The 22,653-nt window shown below is 37.9% G+C and overlaps 1 protein-coding gene and 2 long non-coding RNA genes across 9 annotated transcripts in view; 2 read left to right on the top strand and 1 right to left on the bottom strand.

Annotated features, from left to right (window-relative positions):
* The window catches only part of LOC103474569 (uncharacterized), a 14,665-nt gene extending 13,887 nt beyond the window's left edge, over positions 1 to 778 (top strand). Inside the window, exon 2 of the long non-coding RNA XR_535200.1 lies at positions 543 to 778. This is a non-coding gene — a long non-coding RNA (uncharacterized LOC103474569). The remainder of the gene's footprint in view (positions 1 to 542) is intronic.
* LOC103474571 (uncharacterized) overlaps positions 1 to 22,507 on the top strand; it is a 42,419-nt gene extending 19,912 nt beyond the window's left edge. For 2 of the 5 annotated variants that reach the window (XR_535202.2, XR_535201.2), the window contains exons 3-5: positions 6,026 to 6,129; positions 6,482 to 6,545; positions 13,206 to 13,361. This is a non-coding gene — a long non-coding RNA (uncharacterized LOC103474571). Of the gene's footprint in view, positions 1 to 5,794; positions 5,889 to 6,025; positions 6,130 to 6,481; positions 6,546 to 7,404; positions 7,496 to 13,205; positions 13,362 to 22,385 lie in introns of those variants that run through there. The other 3 variants (XR_001777228.1, XR_001777226.1, XR_001777227.1) reach the window with 3 other exon arrangements.
* mcamb (melanoma cell adhesion molecule b) overlaps positions 1 to 22,653 on the bottom strand; it is a 43,500-nt gene that overhangs the window by 15,462 nt on the left and 5,385 nt on the right. The window lies entirely within an intron of this gene.

Here is a 22,653-nt window from a genome sequence, read left to right as displayed (position 1 = left end):
GATCGGTACACTTAATGATATTAGCAATTAGGTAATCCATTCAGCAAGCACTTTTACTTTTAATATTTAAGTATTTTTAAAAGCCAGTACTTTTTTACTTTTACTTAAGTACAAATGCTAATGTGGTAGTTTTACTTTTACTTGAGTACATTTTTGTCTGTGTATTTGTACTTTTACTTAAGTACATTTTTTGAGTACTTTCTCCACCACTGAAGATGAGGCATGTGCTGCATTCGACTCTCTTTCATAAATACTTTGGAAAACAATCTTTTGATGTATTTGCAGTTGAATGTATTTTCAGGTGTGGTTTTTAAAAATTCTACTTTGCAAAACTAAAAAATCAAGCTCACTCAGATTGCATTTAGAGTATTTGCCTGTATCTATTGCTACAGATTCTCACATAAATTCAGGTCTGGGCTTTGACTGGTCCAATCTAACACATAAGTTCTTTGATCTAAAGCATTCTGTTTCTTGTGTTTATTTTTGACTTGCTGCAAACTTCTACCCCAAACTTTTACAGCTTTTAATGACTTTTCTTCCAGGAATGCCCTGCATTCAGCTCTCCCCCACTCATCTCATAAACTCCCTGAACCCCGCTGATCAAAAGTCTCCTAACATCATTACATGATGCCACCTCCGTGCTTCACAGTGGGGTTGTTGTGTTCAGGGTGGATGCACAGGGCTAGCTCTCTGCCAAACGCAATGTTTTAACATGAAAGCCACAAAGTTCAGTTTTGCTAAATCCCAATAAAAATAAATCTGCTTTGTTGTAATGTCACCAAATGTGAAAAGGTTCTAGTTGTTTGAATTATTTGCAATACATAGGATAAAGTTTACATAATAATGAGACTATTTAAAACAGCTTTTTACTTCAGATATGTGAGGGTGTTGAACAAATTGTTCAGTTCTGTGAACAAAAGTGTTAAGACTGGCCAGGATTATCATCATCATCATCATCATCTTTATTTAATATTTTTTGTACAAACTCAAGTAAGAAATGTAAATCAGTAAAAAGGAGGAACGTCCTGATGGGCAAAAGAAGAAGAGAGGGATGCTATGATAGGAATGAGAAGCCCACCCATGTGCACATAAATGCACCGCATTCCAACATGGCACCCTCACACAGGAAGAAAGGCCTGATTTACAGGCTGCATAGTAGCACCACTGTTCCTTCATGATCTGTCTGTGAGGAACCAAGGTTTCCCCCCCCATTAGTTTCCCCTGAATTGACTGTCCTTTTAGTCTGTGGGGACCCTCAGTTACACTTGGAGCCACATTGTTTGAGTTGATGCAAAGGAGTTCAGGGCAGAGAAGAAGCCCAGTGACCTTAAGAGGTTTGTTGCTATAAATTGTTGCTGCAAGTTGAACAGAGCTCTGTGGGAAAACGCCACTTCACAGCCAGAACTTGGTTGTAAGCTTTTGCTGCCTTTCTGGCTGACGTTTGTTAACCATGTGCTAACCATGTGCTATTTTAGTTAGTTAAAATTAATTATTTCTTTAAATGTAGAGAACAATCCATTTCAAATGCTTTTAAAGGTAAAAAGAAAACAGAAGCCACATATTCCTCACTGAAAGAAAATGCGTGTATGTTGATCTTTAAAGATTTTTTCCATAATATTGTATGTTTTTTTTTTTGTAAATGCGTGAAAATATAAAGCACATTTATTTTGCATGTGAGCCAATCCTCTAATTTCTGCTACAAAAACAAGCCAGCATGGATTCCTGCCTCTTTCTGCATTAGCCCACCTGTCTCTCACTCAGCTGCATGTCGCTGTTTACTCCTGGCTAATGGAGCCGTATAGATGCTTTCCTGGTAAGAAAATCCAATTAGTTTCTACGACATAGACATTTCCTGGCCATTAACGATGGAAGAGCAGCGCTCTTGACCAATTTGCCAGACCCCAAACCCCCCCACCACCTAGGAGGAACTGCAGCACCTACAAGAAAAATCCTGATCTTTAAAAACTCTGACAGCGACGTCACATTTCATTTTGAAATTTGTCCAGCGTTCATGTCTGAGCTACCGCAGCTATTAGCACACATTGATTAATAGTCTTAATCAGTGCGACAGAGAAAGAGCTGAGCGTCCTCTTTTTTATCAGCAGCCTCCTCCGTTAACAACAAACGTAATTATTTACTTTGACTGGACTCTTATTGAATGTGGAGGCAAAACTACTCTATTTTCATCATATGTCTGCCGTATTTCTCTCATGATCAATAGTTGGAAATCGACCTGTTAAAAAATAGAAGTCCAACCTTTTATCCGACCAGTGGATGCACAATGAGTGCAACAACACTTTTCTGTGTGGTAGTTGGTACTGGATGAAGTGAAAGATGGCTGTTTTCTGAGCCAGAGGTGATTTTAAAAACGTATGTCGAGATGCATCGTTCAGGTTGCAAGAACGCGAGAGAGAGAGCATCACTTTCAGCATGTCTAGCAGAAGTCTCCTGACATGAAATAGGTTGCTGGATTTCGGCTTTGCACAGATTTTTAAGTCTTATTGATGCGTTTGAGTAGGGAACATTGGAAATAGAAGGCACAGGTGTGGATCCTCATATTCCTCTGACGTCTGTTGCCCTAAAATGGAAATTTATTTTCCACAGCAGCATCAGAGCTGTTTATTTAGGCAGATCCCTTTAAACAGGGAAGGAGATGTTAAAAACAGTCAACTACAGTAACGTTTTTCTATGATCTTCCTCAAAGAATTTGAAAACTAACATGCTAGATGCTGACATAAGATGTAGATGGAAAAGTTTATGAAAATAATGTTTCTCTCTCTTTCTCCATCTCTTGTGCTCATAAGTTGCGGTTTAGTTAACCATGAAATTTTTGTAATTGAAATTACAAAAATAAATTTGCTTAATGGAAACTGCAAATTTGTGTTTGTTTTTTTTTTGTTTCTTTTACATCAGCCAAATATATTGCACACATTCGTAATGCAAACGCAGCTATTAACACACACACACACACGCACACACACACACACACACACACACACACACTCACACACAGCGATAATGAGCAACTTTAATGACGTTGCTTAACCTGTCAGTCATTCAGTTTGTGGTCAGAAGGTGCTGGTTAAAATTAGGCGCTCATTTGTGGGAAGCTTATTGTTTACGGGGTAGACACTCCATCAGAAAGTCGGTTAATTTTCCTATTTATCCTCAGATTCCTGCAACAGATGGTTTGGCCGACACAAAAGATCCGGTTCAAATTTCACAGAACACCCTTCATAAGAGGCCCCCGTCCAACTATGTATCAGTTTAGTCAGTTTAGTGTCTCCTGAATAAATTCATTTGGAGACTGGCCATCCTTTACTTTATCAGTAATGCCCAGTATTAGATTTAAATGTAAAAAATAAATAAATAAATAAATAAACTAAATCAACATTTTCCCTGCAGGAAGACCATGTCATCTTTTAAAGGCAAAGGCATGGTCCAAAAACAATAATGAAGTAACTCCCTATAGAACATGAAGGCATTTCACAATTTTAGTATAAAAGTTAAAACTTAGATTTGACAGGAAAACCTCTTGCTTTTTTTAATTTATTTATATTTTTATCTAAATGTTTGTGAAAAGTTTTCCAAAATAGTTTTGTGTTCGCTGAAAACATGGACGTCACGGAAAATGGTTTAAAGAGGTTGGAAACAAGCGAATGTTGCATCTGGCAGTAATGGGCTGAGGGAGAAAAGGATGCAAGATATGAATAATAGGTTTAGAAGAAAATCAAGAGGTCAGAGGGATTCTGCAAAACCCTAATATCTTCCTACAAGTTAATGAAAGAAAAAAAAAAGTAAACTCTACAAAATTAGTTTTGTCTTAAGGGAGAGGCATGTGAGCACACTTCTTGCAGAAGATAAGATAATCCCAAGAGGAAGTCATTTCTAACAGAACTTGTCTGGTCTTGGCATAATCAGTTTCTGTCACAGATAGCGAAGCTTTTCCTCCACCTCCTGCGTGGAGAAGAAATATTCAGTCTGATTTATTTGTTTTATGTTTTTATTTTATACTAAACACAATTGCATTACTTTTCAAATACTGTTCCTAAAGCATTCTTCATTGGAGCCTCACACAAAGAGATACTGGTCTATTCCTGTTGATCACAATCGTTTTAAATAACAAAGCTATGTTGGTATCTTTTAAATCGCTTTTGCCTTGTGGCACGGCGCTCCACCTCCAGGAGTAGAAGTTCTCTTATGATGCAACATTTTCTCCACTGCAGCATTTATTTTTCCTCTCGATGGGAGGAGGCCCCGAATTATAAGGAGGGAGGATTCATTAGAGGAATGAATCCTCTGTCTGATGTTCTTCTTGGACTGAAGTCATTTACTTAGTAATTTCTCTAGATACACCATTCATCCCAGTTTAACTATTTTCTGGGATTATCATCAAAGATATTTTACAAAGGATACGGCCTCAATCTGCTTGTAAATGCGCTCACATCTACCTGCTGCCAGTGTTGAAGTTCTGCAATGGTGGAGATACGATTCTGTTTCACATCTCTCAGGATGAGACAATCCTGAAGTTAGGCAGACCTGTTTGGACCTTTTCCTAATCCGTCATTTTAACATGTTCTCCTTTACATGTTACAATTGGTCAGGAGGCTATTATTAAATTTATTTTATCACATATTTCCTACCTTTATATCAGTCCTGTCAGTGTACAGAAACTCACTCAGGTGTAGCTTTTAACCCCAAGAGTTTTATTTTAATAAACATGGGAGACAATTAAGAGGAGAAGAAGAAAAATTCTGGTTCTGGTTGTGGTTGTGACGGCAAGCCATTTTTTACTCGGCAACTTCAGAAATTCCCTAAAACTTAAGTTTTCATCTTTGATCTTGCATCCCAGCCTACAGCAGGCATTGATCTGAACGCATAGTGGACGTTTTGACGTGGGATTGGTGATCCATTAAGTTGCTTCAAAAGAACAATGTAAAATCGAGACGTGCAAAATTAACATTCTCCTTGCACATGTGAGGCCATTTTGATGACGGGTGCTCAGAAGAATACAATGACTTCAGCCCCTCTTTTATAGCAGTCACTCTTTAACAGGGTGAACTGAGCTCATTCTGTCACAGGTTTTTATGTCCTTATGACAAGAGGAAACACTAATATTGGTTTGTTATAAAGTTACATTTTCTAAATAAGTCTGCATAATAATGTAAATACTTAGTGAACTGAAGCTGCCAAAACCTTCGTCTACGACTGTAATAAAAAACAAGAATGTCGCCTGAGTGTTTTCCAGACGCAGCAGCAGTCATCATCTCTCTGACAGGCAGACTGATGAGATGAGGCGTGTGCAGCTCAAAGGATGGGATCTGTTTGGACTTTGTCCCTGTGATGGTTTCAGTAACAGTCGGCCATCAACCTGCCGTTCGCTCCGCTCCGCTCTGGCGCTGAGCCCAGACCACAGATGGCTATCAGTGAGAGAGAGAAGAGGACGCTCACCTTCGGCACATTAGCTGCCATTCGCAGCAGATTACTGTCCAGAGCTCTAATTGATTTAGAAAGCGCTGAGGGCTCAGCTCCCCATGAAGGCTGAGTAATTGCAGCAACAACAACAAAAAAAAAAAAACCTCTTTAAGATCCTACTTTTTGGATTCCTTTGATTTTATTAAATATGTTTGACAGGCAAGTTTGTGTTATTGTTTCCTGCCACTAGAGAGGCTGAAATGAACAAATGTTTGAACACTACCAAGATTTAATTACAATAAGGAGGGATGTCAAACCCAGAACATGCAGCCTCTGTCATATCATATTCCTGTTGTGTCTTTCAACCGTTTCACACTAGAGCAAGTAATTACAGACGACAGAAAATGGCTAGAATGGAAAAAGCTAAAGTAGAGGTTGCAGTACGCAGCCACATCGCCTCATGCAGGGGAAAGGTCAGTGACATGATTGATGGCGTCCAGGAATAATGTGCTTTTAAGGACCAAAGAGCGGGAAAGGAGCTCAGGTTCCACTAAAACAGTCCCAATTAATCGAATGCTGAAGAAAAATGAAAGTTTTTGTTTCCCTGCAGGAGCTTCAGGTCAGCAGAGATTGTGCCAGAACCACAGCAGGATTTAGAGTATCAAAAGAAGAACAATCCTTGTTCCTGAAAAGGCGGAGTCTCTAAATTTTGAAGTATGGTATCACTCTGATAACATTACATTTTTAAAGGTCTTTTTATTGAATACTTACAAAACAACAATATTAATAAACAATTTCCCCCTTCCACTTACAATTTTTTCCCATAGTATTTTTATAAAATTTATCTAATTTTACTACTTTCTCCGATTAACCTTTCTTTTCCCCCCCAGATTGTTATCATCATCATATTTAACTCACTACTTGTTTGGATTATTATTATGTTTCTTGCGTAGAAATTTCTCTCGATTCACCATTCATCCCATTTTCACTATTTTTTGGGATTGTTATTAATTGTTCCAAATCTTAATATTAATCCAGTCTACTATTTTTTCCCGATTTTTATCAGACTCACTACTTCCTTGGACCTCAGCTTGTTTCCCGAGTTGCAACAGGATGAAACGACCAGAACGGTATGAATGAATCCCTCTCTCTGTCCTAATTTCAGTTTAAAACATCAATTATTTCCCCGGCCTCAGCTTTAGGGATAGATAGTTAAATAGTTAAATAGTAGTTAAGCATTAACCCTTATAATAAACCCAAATGATAGTAAACTTCTTACTTTCTGGGGTGGGGGGGAGGTTACAGACAGCAAGGTAAGTGGATACAATATTTTACCGGCAGTAACGTAATTTAAAAAGTCTAACAGACTGCGGCTGGTCTTGACGGCTATCTTGTGCCTGATTTATAGAGTTTATGTTCAGCACTGATTGCATTAGAAAACCTAGATGTTCAGGTTTTCTATTGGTTAGGTTAGGTGTTCTGCTCACTTCTTTGTCCTCTGAAGCATCACCACAGCACAAGCGGATTCATTTCAGATTTGTAACGGTTCTTCAGGCAGCGGGGGAATAACATTTAACCAAAAATAGCTGCTGGGACAAAAACAATGATAAATACTTTGTATCTCAACATACAGTACTTCTGAGCACAATATGTGTTTTACCCTTTGTGTGAAAGAGGTCGTAGCGATCAGCCACATAAAAATAAATATTCCCGGTCTATCAGTCAAGTAACATTTTCAGCAACAGCGTCAATAAAATGTTAAAAAACGCTTTTCAGCTCAAACAAAAGGTAAATGTTTTACAGATTTAAAGCTTGAATGTTTGGAAAGTGCAAAAAACATTAAGTGATCCGACCAGGTTCAGGCCATAAACACGTTATTACAGGAGAGCACATGACAAACTTCCAGGTCTGCTGCGTCTCATTCACGAGTTTCCAAACAAAAAAACGTTCAGTGAATGAAAAGCAGACTTTCTTCTCCCTGTTCTGCAGGGAGCAGGCATGAGCGTTTACACCAAAGAGGGAGCATGCTGGTCTGTTTGCATTGCGGCGTCTTTATGTAATCAGTCTCGCCTGACACAAGGTTAGTTTTTCTATGGAGCTACATTAATATTTACATAGCAAGTATTTCCCTGCTGAAAACCCTTTTTCATGAAATAAATTCTCTTTTTTTTTTTTTTTACAAAAAACAAAGCTGAAGCTCTACCGTAATAAATGTTGTGTTCAAGGGTTTTTTATGTGCATGGGAGTAATGGGTCATGAACCGAGATTTAATTTCCATTATCCGCTCATTTACTTGTCAAGTGACTGTGCAGCTGGAGCACAAACACGAAGCCGGGCAGCACATGGGATCATGATTATAATCATCTTAAAAATAATGAGCTGTGCATTACATCGAGTTACAGATCAAATCTTTGTGTTTGGTGTCATGGTTTCTATGTTTGAAAGCAGAACGAACGCTCTCATACACTAATTTGGCAAAGCAACAGCGTGGCGTGGCATGTTTTTCACCCCAGTCACGTCTGACAGTAACAACAGCCTCTCAGGCTTGTTTGGTTACACGACAGAGCAAACTTACAGCACGCTGACCCGACTGGCAGCAGAAACAGCAGCCGGACTGCGGGACACCAGAGAAAGGGAGCATGGGAAACCAGTGGCTCCGTCGGGTTGTGGTTTACATGGATGTAAATAAAAGTCACTTGAGAGGATTGGAAAGAGCGAAGAAGACTGACTAACAAGGCTAAAATGAATAGGATGACACCGGATTCCTCTTTTTTTATTAGAGATGTACGTTTTTTAGACACTTTTTATCCGCTTGACACCTGTTTTGACTTCCACCTGGCCTCTTTTACTTTTATGATTTCCACATTCACCGCACTCTCACCTTTCATGCCCAGACACAAAAGCTGAACTGAAAATGAAAGAAAAATGTAATTAATGTCAAATGAAAAGTTCTGGGAAAGTTTTAAAAAGTCTGATTCCAGCAATTTAAGTTAAATACATGAACATTTCTCTTTTAATTAAACACAAAATCTTCAAAAACATGAAGGAAGTTTTGATGTCGGAATATAAAGTAACAGACAAAATAACATGCAGGGCAAAACTGTGTCTGGGCATAAATCGGATTAGAAGAAACCAAACCGTGACACTGCCGTCATTGTGGCATCGTCCCGTCCCGGAAAATATTTGAATAATCTTTTCCATGCTGTGTGGGAATCCTGATTTAGAAAAACAATAAATAAATAACAGAACGTCTTTCTTCTTGAAAGAAAGTTTTGAAAAAAATAGGGATGCCTTAAACATTTGAGTTGTTCTCTCTATCCACCTGTAAATTTACACTAATTTCTAGGCAAAAGGAAGATTATTTTATAATCTGATATGTCTCGTTTTAGCTTTACTTTAAGAAACTAGAGATGCAGCCGACCAGCCGTCCCACCCACTTCTAAACAGGGCAGAAGAATGCAACGAGAAACTCTTGAAGACACAAACACTGAGGTCCTTGTCACATGTTCATCAATCACATCCGTGCAGCGATACACACCCTTAGGCCTTTCAACACACGCACACACACACACACATACACACGCATGTCTCACACGAGATTTAGAGCTGAGACGCCTCTCACTGCTCCATGAATCGCCCTCAGCAGTCTACAGTCTGAAACGCCATGAATAGGTCACTGAAATGAAAGAATGACTGATTTTTCTAAAGCAGATATCAATAAATATACTTAATGTGTGGCCATTTTTGAAATGACACCTTTTATGTCCGGCTGCCGTCTCTTTGGCACGCTCTCCACAGAGCTGCAGGAATTTTGTCATGAAATGAAGCTCCATGGATTCTTGATTTCATTTATGCATTCAGAGTAAGCTTTTAAAATGCTTCAAGGAATTTTTTTTTTTTTTTTACTATGCTGAGCAGTAAATACCAACACCACAAAGCAAAAATAGGGCATGGAAACCGGATGTGCATCCAGACATACCCAAAGAAATAATTAAAAGAAAGTTTCCGCTTACATTTTTCAACAGCACAGCTATTCAATATCAGCAAATAAAACTTGATCTTTTATACATATTACAATATATCTTGTAATGTAATGTTTTCTGCACAGCTGTGTGTGCCGTGTAACGCCAAGCTGCAGTCTATCTACATCCTGAGAGAGGTAAAGTTTACCAAGAAGTCAGATTCTCTTTTGTATTTTCTAAAGGGAAGAAAAAAACAAAACCACAATCAGCCATGACTCACAACATAGTGAGAGTTTTAAGGTCATGCTCGTATTTTTACTTCATTATTTTCTTACTCTCTGAATTACCGAGCTTTACAACTGCAAGCAGATAACCAAAATATACACGCCTTCTTCTCACACCCTGAAATATCTGTTTTATCATATCACTGATTTGTCTGCATTCACAGTGCGCAGTTGGTAGAAGAAGTAATAAAAAAGCCAGAATGTTTCTCAACTCCTTGACTGCAGGCTCCAAGTAGGAACTCTTGATTCAAAGTGGGAACATCAAATAGTTAATTTGTCACCATGTCTTTGTAAAGGTTAATTCAGAAACCACAACAACAGAGACGAGTTCTCGCTCAGGGCTCCAAACGCTAAATGACTTTGTTCTGTTCTTGCCACCCTGGTTCTGGACAGTCTGTTCTTGACACATATTCTGGGCAGAATATTTTTTTATCACTTGACGTCTGATAAATAGGAGGAGGGCGTAGTTCAATCGGAGACACTTATGAGAACTTCCTGGGACCTCAGCACACTGGCTCTTGTGAAGAATGAAACGTTGTGGCCAACAAGAACAAAGTTCTTAAGAAAAGAACTTTGTTCTTGTTGCCTCAAGTAAAAGCAGTAATTTGTCTTCTCTTGTGGAGTGTTGGTCTTAAAGCAACACCGTCTGCATTCGGTATTTGTTTTATGTTTCTCCTTACCATTAATAACACCACAATACTCTATAGTCTCTACAAGGGTGGATTATGAGGCTCTGGGAGATTTGTTCATTAAGACAGAAGCAAAAATGTGACTCTTGATCATCTGATGGGACCAATAAGCTTTTTTTAAAGTGCAGTAAATGAAGCTAGGCATGTTCCCTGTCAGCTACGTTTCCATCTACAAAGATATTTAAAGAAACTCTTAGACTCGTGTTTTAACAGAGATGTTCTTGTTTAAGCATTTTTGCATGTTAGGACTTTCGTTCTTAAATGTTGTGGAGGTTGAGACGACTGAACAAAGATCCACGACACGCCAATGAAAATGTAGGAAAAAGTAGAAAACTGCACATAACCTCTTACATGATGTGCGCGACTGACACAATGATTCGAAGATTTGAGAATTTCAATTCTGCTGTGAGAAATGCACCAAAGCGTATCACTAATACTAAAACAATTTGATATGGTGTGTAATCTGATGGATGCAGATCTCGACACTATCATTTACTGAACCATTTTGCACCGTGAGAGACTCCAACTGTGCATCAGCATCCGCTGGGTTCAGGTGATGTTTTCATTGCCGTGTGCAGAGGCAAAGAGACGGACGGCGGCAGCTGTGGCAACCAAGCTGCACATTCCCACAATGCCTCAGGGGAAAACAAGGTGATCTTGTCACAGTCATGTGTCAGACACTTTCCCTAACAACACTCACAACACTCATGGATCCTCCTGGGATCCGGAGCCAAATGCCGGCAGCATCCACCCGGCGTGCCTTCATGAAACAAACTAAAAAAATAAAATAAAAACGGTTAACGGACTCCTCAGAATGTGGGAACGATAGTGGAGACTAGGAATGTAAATAGAGAGGAGAGGATCAGAGGAGCAGACCACACAACAGAGAGGAGGAGATGGAGGAGGAGGGAGTCGCACTGCTCTCCAGTTTCTCCTGATGATGTGATGGTGCATGTGGTTTCAGCAGACCACCTGTTGTAAAGGTCATCGCTCGGTTCCCAGAGCTCCGTCCTCAAAAGTATCTCTGCTGACTCACAGGCCGCACAAAGAAGGCTCCAGATGAGACTCACTCCTGGCAACAGCGTTGTCAGTACAGGAGGTTTAAATTGAAGTAGTAAATATAAACCCTGTTCCACCTGCTCCTAACAGCTGCCACTAAATAAAGCGTTAAAGACCCCGGCTTCACAGCGTTTCCCGACAATCCTGAGGTCTGATAATCCAAGTTTGTCTCATTTTTTATGCCTCCTTCAGGAAATATATTTGAAATGCAAAGAATGAAAGCATCTTTTTCACTTTTCTTTCTCCAAACGAGATATGTGATACAAAACATCATTTATAAAATACCACTCAGTCTTTAACTGAAGGGTTATGCTGCTTTTGCATCAAGCAAGAGCAAATTAAAGAATACACAAAGAATCAGAATCACTTAATTTCCATTGCCAGTAAACAGGTTCACAGATTAGTGGAACTACAATGTAAAAATGTTAAATATTATCAAGTAGTTTTGGTCTAGTTTCTAAGGCAAATGTCTTATTGCACTTGAAATTAGACAAAACTAACTTACAAGTAACATTCCTTAGTACTGCTGAAAAAGTACTGGTTCCGTTGGCAGATTATTTCACTTGTGACACTGGGTTTTTGCTGTAAGTGAAATAATCTGCCAATAGAACAAGTACTTTTTCATCAATTTTAAGAAATGGTGTGCTTAAAACAAAACTGGTAAATTAGTTTAGCCTTATTTCAAGTGTAATAAAATATTTCAACTAGAAACTAGACAGGAATTACAAAAATGGAAAATAGGAATGAAAAATAGAACAAATTAAAAGAAAGACCTTGCAAAGGGGAATTTTACCCTCAGATTGTTGCAATATTGAATGAAATGCACATGCATTTAGTGGAAAAGGCCTCATCTTACAATCATATCAAAGAATATTTCAACTCGTCAAACGTAGCTTTTAAAACTAGATCTGCTAAATATAAAAGTGGCACGGCTTTCTGCGAGCTGAGCCTAATTCCTCCTTGATAAGAAGGCCTTTGGTCTCCTGTCAGCAGTTCATACAGTCCAGAGGAAGTTCATTCTGTTCTCTGCTCTTTGATAGTCAATCTACAGCTCTACTTGGTGCCCCTTACTCAGAGTTTCCACTCCCAGATATTTTGATACACTCTCCTCCACAGACATTTACACAGAGATTAAAAGTGAGTTTAATTTATGACTTCATGTAGGATGCGGTCATTTTCCCATGTATTACTCTACGGCTCCCATAATATTAAAAAAAACTATGGGGAATTACATTCCGCCTCACAAACCTACACCTACTTCCCTTTCTGTGTGTGTGTGTGTGTGTGTGTGTGTGTGTGCGTGTGTGCGTGTCAGAGTGGATCTCAGTGGGCCATTTCCTCATGCCTGCCCCCATGATGGTACAAACTCCCCCTCCATCCTCTTTCCCACGTTCCAGTCCACCATTCGGTCTCCATGTCAGCCACTCTGAGCAGGCAGCAATAAAACAACACACGCTGTATGGGAAAGGCCGGCAGGGACAATATTTTTCTGCTACTCAGATTGTGACGATACAGAAATTCAGGCGGGGAGCGAGAGGAGTCTCATGACATGGCTTCTAAACTATGAGATGTGCGCCGCTTGCTGCTGGCATATTGGGGCTAAAGATAGATTACACACAAGCGCAGACGCGAGCAGCCACACACTGAGAGCTCTCTGGCCGTTCACGCACAGGATGAGGTCCTCGGCAGAAGCTCTTTGCCTTTTTTGGAAGAAGGTGCAACAATGACTCACAGCTGTTTTTTTCTCGTTTATAATAAGTAATTGTTCTGCTGCCTTTCGTTTCTTCTCTCTGCAGGTGTTTATGAACTTATCTAAGTGGCAGACCAAACCAAGACTATCAGCATTGTGAGCAGTAATGGTGCAAGTTGCTCGTGTCATCTACATTGTAAAGTTTCCAGCTGGTGTGTGACAAGAGGATAAACAAAAAGCATGAGTTCATTTCCACCCATCATCCATCTGCATGATTATTTATCCACTGTGTGTTGAGGCTGCAGAATTACTGACAACCTTCAATCAAAGCTACAGAAAGCTAAATATTAGATGCAGCATTCGGCAAACGTTGCTTACATTTAGTAAGGGAAAACAATGGTGGAAAGATTTATGTCGTAAAACAAGAAATACAAACATACAGATCTGGAAAAAATGAAGAGACCACTGCACTGAAAACATGTTTGTTCCACCAAATAATGATTTCTGAACTCCTGAGTTAAAACATTAGTTTGTTGTTTCTAAATTAATATGAACTTGTTTTCTTTGAATTGTTTGATGTCTGAAAGCACAGCACTGCATCGTTTTTGTTATTTTGACCATTTCTCATATTCTGCAGATAAATACTAATTGTTTTTTTTTTGTTGTTTTTTTTTCTTTAGTATGTAGTCAGTAGTTCATAGAATAAAAGAACAATGTTCATTTTACTCAAACATTTACCTATTTACCTATAGAGTAAAATGAGAGCAGGGATAATTTTGCAGAGGTTTCTTAATTTTTTCCATACGACATGGACACACTTACATTGAGTTTTTAATGCTATTTTGTTCCCAGAAGAGACACACCGTCTGTAAAACCTGTCCTGTTTGATCCTTACCCAAAAGAAGCCAATTAGAAAATCTTGTAAATCCCACCTCTTTCCAATCAGTGAACGCACCATGCTAACAACTGCCAGCTCAAGCTGACAGCGTCAAATCCAGAGACTGTTAATGAGGGAAGAGTTTCAGAATGAGATAGGTGTATAAAGTGAAGACACAGGAAACACAAAAAATGGGAGGAACTTATTATGGAGGTGGTGGAAGATCAAGAGAGCACTGGACTATTTGTAGATAATATGAAGGCTAGACAGAGTACAACAATCATCTTTTTAATTTGTTGTTTCTTCTGAACTTTGTTCAGGAACATTTTGTTTGTTTCAGAGAGTCAACCTTATCTAAAATATTCACACGGTGATGATTGTTTTTATAAAGTCACGTCTTTATAAAAACAATGTTCTATCAGTCGTTGGTATGTGCTAATCATACCAACGACTGATAGAACATTTAAAATGCCAACCCAAACATTTACTCTAATCGACTTATTAAAAACAAGACTGCTGAGTGAGTAATTTTGACAGCACCGGTGCATAACTTATCCGTTTTTGTTGCCTCAAAGTTGGTCTAAGGAGTCAGTGACTCTGGCTCAAAACTGAATCTTCAGCAACCTCCATTAGAGAGAGAGGAACGTTTTGTCCATCACAGCATTGTTTTGAGGAGAGGCATGAATTATTAACAGTGTTTTGACCTGACTGGAGAAGAGTCGGGGATCCAGACGGGTTTCTAATCTTGACTTTGCAGCTCCCAAATGAGAGCGAGGATCAGACGTTTGCTGTCTTTGGTATTTCTTTGTGTTGTGATGAGACAATAGAAAACTCACAGAAATGTACAAAACTTAAATACGTATTTAATGCTGTGGAAAGGTGTTTACCCACTTATAAATTTCTTCTATTTTTGCCACACTTACTTTGATCATTATAAAGACTGATAACCTAGGCAAACATAAGGCAGTTTTCATACTAGAATTTATCAATTTTATTTATCCTACCTGGATAAATGATCCAATATACAGTCGCATTTGTTAGATTAGATTATTAAATAAAAAGTTAATTTATTTCAGTATCTCAATTTACCAAATCAAACACATTATATAGACAGATTACACAAAGACTGGTCCTCTGAAATCTCTATTTTTATTAACTGTGATCATTTTCTGCTAACAACTATTGAAAACACAAATTTGAAAATTACATCAGAACTGCAGTGCTACAAAAATGTGGACTTAATAAAGTGTTTAATACCTACTACTTTTAATCTGACAAATGAGCCTCACAGGAAGCATCTTTTACTTTATTCCATGTCTATCACTGCCGAATCAAGAAATCGTTGAAACACACCAATCAGACGAAGCGGGCTAAAAGATCCCAAAAGCCACCAGATTATGCCCAGATCTAAAATGATTCAAAGATAGTTGAGAAGCTCACTGACACATATGTCTAAGAAGCACTGAACCAAAGTGAGAGCCTTAATTAAAGTGGAAGAAAACACGGAACAGTGGTAAAACAAATTACTCCAAAAGTGCAAAACTATAGCTGACCATTTCTGCTGCTTAAGAAATGCACAATAAATTAATTGATGGAAGCACAAAGTAGCTTGTCACCTTACGCTTGTCAGAAAAGAAAAATGGACCAAAATGACTCGTATCCAGTTTTTAACAAACGTTGATGTGGGACGAACCGGTTTGGGGAGCAATTAGTTTTTCCCTTTATCAAATAAAATCATCATTTTTGTTTATAGTAGCTCATCTTACCAGATATTAATATTAGTTTGATCATCTGAAACTGCAGATGACATCTCACAGTACTCTGTTATACCTGCAAAGAGATTTTACTAAACCTAATTTAGTAAATCACATCACGTAAACATTGGCAGCAGCTTCTGTGTTCAGGAACTCAGTTCTGGTACTGATCAGCCCATTAACTGTCTGCTCAACACAGTTTTCTTATCACTCGAGCAGCTAAAAGCGCCGCTGCTTTTCATTTAGACATTAATGAAATACAACTTGAAGGAAATAGCTCTGCACATTCGCAGTCAATTAGATGACAACCGATAAGCAATCTTCAAATGAGCTGATCACAATCAAAGCACTGTTGGAGCATGCAAATTCAGAGTTAAGCGGCTTTTGACGCTCTCTCCAAGATAAACATCATACCAACATTTTGTTTCAGATTAATACACATGCTTGATATACATGCATCCTTCATTTTTATATCCATGTTTTGTAAACATGACTGGTGGGAAAATGAGATGAAATACAAAAAACTCAGAGGTTTGCCAACATGTGATATTCATGCTAGACTTTTTTCTTAGGATTTGTTAGAAATCATCTTTTGAAGCAAAAACGGTCAAACAGTATCAGACTCAGATTTGCCTGAAACCAGCTCTTGACTTTCTAATTTCAGTTCTTTGTGTTCATGATTTACGCACTGCGACGTTGTTGGTGAAAAAATGTGTTTTAGTCTTTCAGCAGCTAGAAAGAAGAAAGCAGAAGAGTGTTTCTGTCTAATCAGTGAAAACTACTTACATTACTTTGAACACCCGTCTTTCTGCTGGGTCTGATGATGTTTACATAAAGCTGCGCACTCTTAGCCTCTGCTCCGAGGCGCATCGGTTAATAAAACACCCAGAGACCGCAGTGATACTCACACCTTTTGATAAAACTAACCCAGAGACCTTCAGACTCATATCTAAGTAACAGCAGCCCACCCACACTGATGTTCCTGCATCACCTCCTCTCCTCTCAGACCCTCTTATTTTCTCCCTTCATGCTGAGATTATTAATGACTCCACATCCCAGCGGCTGTAATTATTAGCCATAACTACCCTGGTAAACAAGCAAACCGCTGACGTCTGATCTCGATCACGTTAGAGAACAAGAAGGACCAGCTGAAAGCGGCGATGCCCTTCAACCCAGCTAGGAGGGGGATTTTACACAATGGCAACACTTCAAACAGCAACTGAGAGAGTCTGTGAGATGCTGACCCCAAAAGGAGGAGAAGCACATGAATTAACAGAAAGATCAGGAACTTTCCCACCAGCCGGAGATGGAGGAAAAATTACTGCCTTAAATGTGGATTCACAGTCTTAGAGATCATTACAAAACACTGGAAGAGTAGTCCTCTCCGCCTTTCTATCAGACTCTACTTGAGTTTTAATGTAGATTGAAAGCAGATTTAACTGTTCCAGTAAACAGATCTGGTACTTCAGCGTTGCAGGATCACTTTAAAACTAAACTCGTACAAATTTAAAAAGCCAACTCTCCCTTCAGCTTCAGAAGGCCAACCATCGAGAAGCAGTTTTGTTTTCAAAAGCTCTGCTTTTATTAACAAAATGTGGCAATATAAAGTAAAAAATACAGGCGTTTCACGTTTTACACATGCTAATATTTTTTATGTTAAGGAATGAAGCAGACAGCAATAAAAACAAAAAAACAAGCCACCATATAAAGCAACAGCAACACTGAAAACTGTTACAGCAACAAAATAGTTGGATTCAAAAGTCCTGGGTTGGGTTAGGAATAAATTATCTTATATTCTTACAAATTAAGATAAGAGTTTAGTTTTGCAATGACACCGAAGTTAATAAATCTTCACACACGCACACATTTTCAATACACACATGTTCGATATATCACACGTCTCACATCCTGTCTGACAGTTTTAACAGGGTTGATTTCAACATTCTTGTACAACCCTTCCGACGCCCCGGCTGTTAATTATCACTTACAGCCACATTGCCCCATAAAGCCATCATTCTGACATTGGAGTCACTGTGACTGACGAGGAGGAGCAGATGGCTCGTCTGAAAGCCATTAAGCCACCTTTGACCCAAAGTGGCGAAAAAGCCTTCTGGAGCCTTTCCAAAGCAAAACGAGAAAAAAAATGACTGGTACATAATTGTCTTATATTTACATACGCACAGGCAATCATGAAACCCAGTAAAGAAATTTCCTCTTGGTCTCTGTACAACATCTGCGAGAACCGATGAGATGATGTGCAAATGAGGGTGAGTAAGTCAAGGCGGTGGGTGAGGATGAGCTCTCACACAAAACCCAACTCAAGAGTGAGTCAAAAAGTCCCAAACTGTTCATGTTTCTTCATTTTTCTGTGGTTTGTGAAGCTACTTTATTTCCCTAAGCTAACATAAGAGCTCCACTCATGGTTAATAGATATCCAGCAATCACTATTCTTCCTCCTTTTTCCTGGAAAAGGTTGACCAGAAGCTAGAAAGAGCAACAGAGGTGATGATGGGAATTAGTGAAAGTTCTTTGCGGTAGATGTTGGTATTCCAGGAAAAAGACTCAGAATTAATTATTTCAACTAAAAAAAGACGATTGAAGGAAGCACAGAAATAAAACGTAATTTAAAAGTGACATGTCCACAGTTTATATGCTGTGGATGTAAGAGAAAGCAAGGTTTTCAGCAGATAACAGGAAGGCTAAATAAAATACAACAAAGGCAGCCGTTTGGAAATGTTATAAAATGTTAGAGTTAAGATAAGGACCTACATTTTTTAGAGCATACACACTGGGATTGTAGTTGTGGAGATGTTACTTAGTAAAATGTTTTTATGTTTTGTGTTGTATAAGACCTTAATTAAAGTTTTGCATATGAAATTATAACATCGATGGACTGACATTACGAATTAGCTCATGTTGTTGTTCAGCATCTATCAGCCACTCAGTTTTACCAAATTTGGCCACAAAACTCTGATAGGAGCATCTTTAATTTATACTAAATATTTATGTTATGAGCTGTTTTGCTTTGGCACGTTCATGAACTCAACAAATGGTTTTAAACTCCAACCCATGCAGAACATTTAAAGAAGTAGCTTAATGTCCCACTTAAATTCAATTCAATTCAGATTTATTTGTATCCCAAATGGGCAATTGGTTTAACAACAATAAAAAAGACAAAGTGCCAATAAAAAGACAAGGGTTACAAAATAAAAATGAAAAACAACACACTTTGCAACCTTTATGTTTTTGCTTGATCAAACTGAGTCAAAATAAGTTGGAGTGATTAAAATAAGAAATGATTTCTCTGATCTTTGCTTCAAAGTTGGTGACCTGATCCTCCTTTCCAGCTCTTACATAATCACAGTGACTTTACTGACCTCCTCAGCTGTTGATTTATCATTTATTTCGGGGATCATCCAACAGATTACGGCTACTTTGGTTTGTTTTTGCAGCTGCGAACCAAGACTCTGTGAGCAAGCAATCCCACAGAGGACAATTACATTCATTACACTAGCCTTGCTGCTCACTGCACCCCAGCAGACTGTTATCATCATGAACAATTAGCAAAACAAAGTGACAGGGAACAGACATGACACAAATCACAGCTTCATCCAACCAGCAGTTCCTGCAGTAGGAACGCATTATAAATGAGCGACACAACCAGGCCCGTAATCAGCTCTGATTTTCAGCGAGACTGTTTCAGAGTGTAGAAAATATTTTCAGAGAAAGGAAACCTGAACATGGCAGCTGCAACCCAGTCTTTCATCCTGTGGTCCCCGCTTTCCTCCCATGCTGCAAAAAAGGATTATAGTCAAATAATAAAGTTATTTTTTAAAGAAATTATGTGGCAGGTTGCACATGGAGGCTTGGATCATATCCACATTCCCTAATATTTTGAATATGAACTTTTTTTTCTTCTTGAATAGCATCCTCAGTGATATTCACGTGTAAAGATTTCAGAAACTCTGTGGTTTCTAATTACTTTGAAAATGTTAGGAAAAAAAAGTGATATCTATGATCACTTTTCACATGCTTTGTGGATGTAACATTGACACCACATTAACATAGGAGGTTTCCGTAGCCGGTAAAACATGTTTAAGTACTGTAATAGAAAATTTCATTTTCAACCTTATTTCATCTTAACTTTATTTCTTTATTTCATTTTAACTTTATCTAAGTTTGAATTGATAATATTATGTATATGAATGGTTTTTTTTTTATTGTTCTGTTACTGATAAAGAAACCCTAGAAGTTTCTGTTAGAGCCTGCAACTATGATTTACTGATAAAAAAGCTTCCCCTCCGTTGAAAAAAATAATAATTTGACTGCTTGGAAATATTTGTTGTTGCAAAAAGTTAGAGCTTAAAAACAAAGCACCACCACAGTGCTTTTTAAAAATTAAAGATGATAAAGTAAAAAATATACATGTGAAGCAGGTGATTAAAGGCTATTTTCTAAAGCATATTGTGCTGCCGCGCCCTAAGTTTCCAATTTTTTAACAGCAAGACAACGAGGCTCCAATGACCAAACTTCTCTTTCTTTTTACTTGTTTATTGAACAGTGGCCACTGCCTTCACTTTGGCCATCGTAAAATGTAACATACAAGGCTTAGTATTAGCAAACGAGCATCGCAAATTAGCCATTCTTACTGCGAGCTAAAATTTAAATAAATAAATTCATAAATGACTTAAACGTACAAATTATTCACACCACCATTACACAAAACAAAGAGACAATTATTATTTTCACCATTAACCAATACTTACAAACAAATCTTGTCTGAAACACGGTAATAATTAGCTTAATTTCACAAACTCTTTGGCGTTACGTTACGTTCCACCATCTTGGATCTCGATTTTGTTGTTTTAGCGTCACCAAACAACGTACAAAAATAGCCACGAGGGGGAGCTCTAGTGCGGTTTACAAAGCTTAATTTACAAAAGGCAGCACACAGATTGATACCAAATTTCAAAGTGGGCTAAAAGATTTAGCACAAAAATCTCTTGAAAACTACTACGAATACAAATATTGTTTGAAATCTTCATGCTAACTATGTCATTTTTTAAACAAAAGGTTATCAAGCAAGAGACTCTCATTTCCTTAGCATTTTTCATTGCCTACCATAAAATGATACTTCAAAGTTCTCATCTAGAGGGACATTTTTCTTTCAAACTCAGACAAAAATATCAGTTTAAAACTAAATTACAGAGTATACCAGTGAAGGCCTCTAATTCAGATTATAAAAGTAAAAGCAAATCGGAGACTAATTAGGACGTTGTGGGGTTCAGTGTTTTGTCAGCTGGTTTAAACCTTCAGGTTATGATTGAAAGATTGTTCTTCCCATTACAACACTGCCATTCCTTCACTGTCACAATCCTTTGTACGATGTATACACAGTCACTGTGAATTTTTGGAATAATTACTGTATGTCTGGATGATTTCCTTGCACAAATTACTGCACATTTGATTGTGTTTATGTTGGCCAAAATTGCATAGTTTCCTTCTTAAAGGCACAATTTTCCAAATTAGCGACTAGCTGGTCCAGTGAAACACCAAATTATGCCAGATTCGCCTCCTCATTCTTGTTGCAGAACACCCTGTCAGTGTTGTTCTGTACCTAAACACAAAACCCACATAATGGAAATTGTCAATAAGTCAAAAATTATATTGATGTCACGTAGAACCTGAATGAAATCCAGATGGTTCTTAGTCAGATTTTGAACGTTACCAAAAAAAGTATGGAGGACCAAAACCGACATAATAAGAAATAAAAGAAGAAATATATAAATAAAAGAATAAATATATATCCGACATAATAAGAAATAAAAGAATAAATATATAAATAAAATAATAAATATATATTTTGACAAGAAATAAAAGCATAAATATATAAATTTAGTTTTTCCTTTTCCTTACACATGAGTTTCCGTCAAGAAAAATAGATATTTATATATTTATTCTTTTATTTCTATATGTCGGATATATATTTAATCTTTTATTTATAAATGTATTCTTTTATTTCTTATTATGTCCGATATACATTCTTTTATTTATATATTTATTCTTTTATTTATATATGTCGAATATATATGTATTCTTTTATTTATATATTTATTCTTTTATTTCCTATTATGTCGGTTTTGGTCCTCCAGAACAGAGAAATGTTTACTTTGAAAGACAAACTGAAGACGGAGTCATTAATAATCACAATGAGCAACAACAAAGAATCTGCTCAAATTCAGCCACCGTGGGACAACAAAAGGCAACATGTAGCTAACTAGTGGCAGAGCGAGGCGGACATATGTTCTCTTTGTGTGTTTTGTTTGTGTTTGAGCGTGGGGAGGGGAAGCAGCAGGTGTGCCCAGCTGTGTGTCTGAAGAGAGGACGTCAACGCCTCTGGGAGTCAGAGGAAAGTTTGGCTCCTCAGATTCTCTGCTAGCTGAGATGAGCTAAAACCTGATCCATAAAAATGGATTTGGCAAATAATCGCTCTGAGATGAAACGTCTTGTTGCAATCGAGGCCGTTTGTTTCTTGGACGTCACTAGCATCGGGATGAAAGACTTTACAGAAGGTGAAAAAAATTGAAGAAATGAGTGGCAAAGAGATGCCTATTAATAAAATGTAATTTGATTTTATTTGTTATTGTCCTTCCAGAAAAACTCACAGTCAGGACCTTTTGGATCCAAATAGAAAAAGCAGAGCTGCAGCCTCCGGCACCTGTCTACCCACGTCCAATGTGTTTGTTTGATTTTTGTTATTTTGACAGGCTGTACTAAAATGTGAAATTCCCCTCTAGGGATTAATAAACTATTTGTCCTGAGGTGAATATTACTCTACTTAAACCCTTTTGAGATTTGTTCATTTCATTTAATTCATTCGTTCAGTTTTATGTGATGGCTAAACTAAATTATATGCACAAAAA

The sequence above is a fragment of the Poecilia reticulata genome, linkage group LG13, assembly GCF_000633615.1.
Source record: "Poecilia reticulata strain Guanapo linkage group LG13, Guppy_female_1.0+MT, whole genome shotgun sequence".
NCBI lineage: Eukaryota > Metazoa > Chordata > Actinopteri > Cyprinodontiformes > Poeciliidae > Poecilia > Poecilia reticulata.
This window is presented reverse-complemented; position numbering and strand designations above follow the sequence as displayed.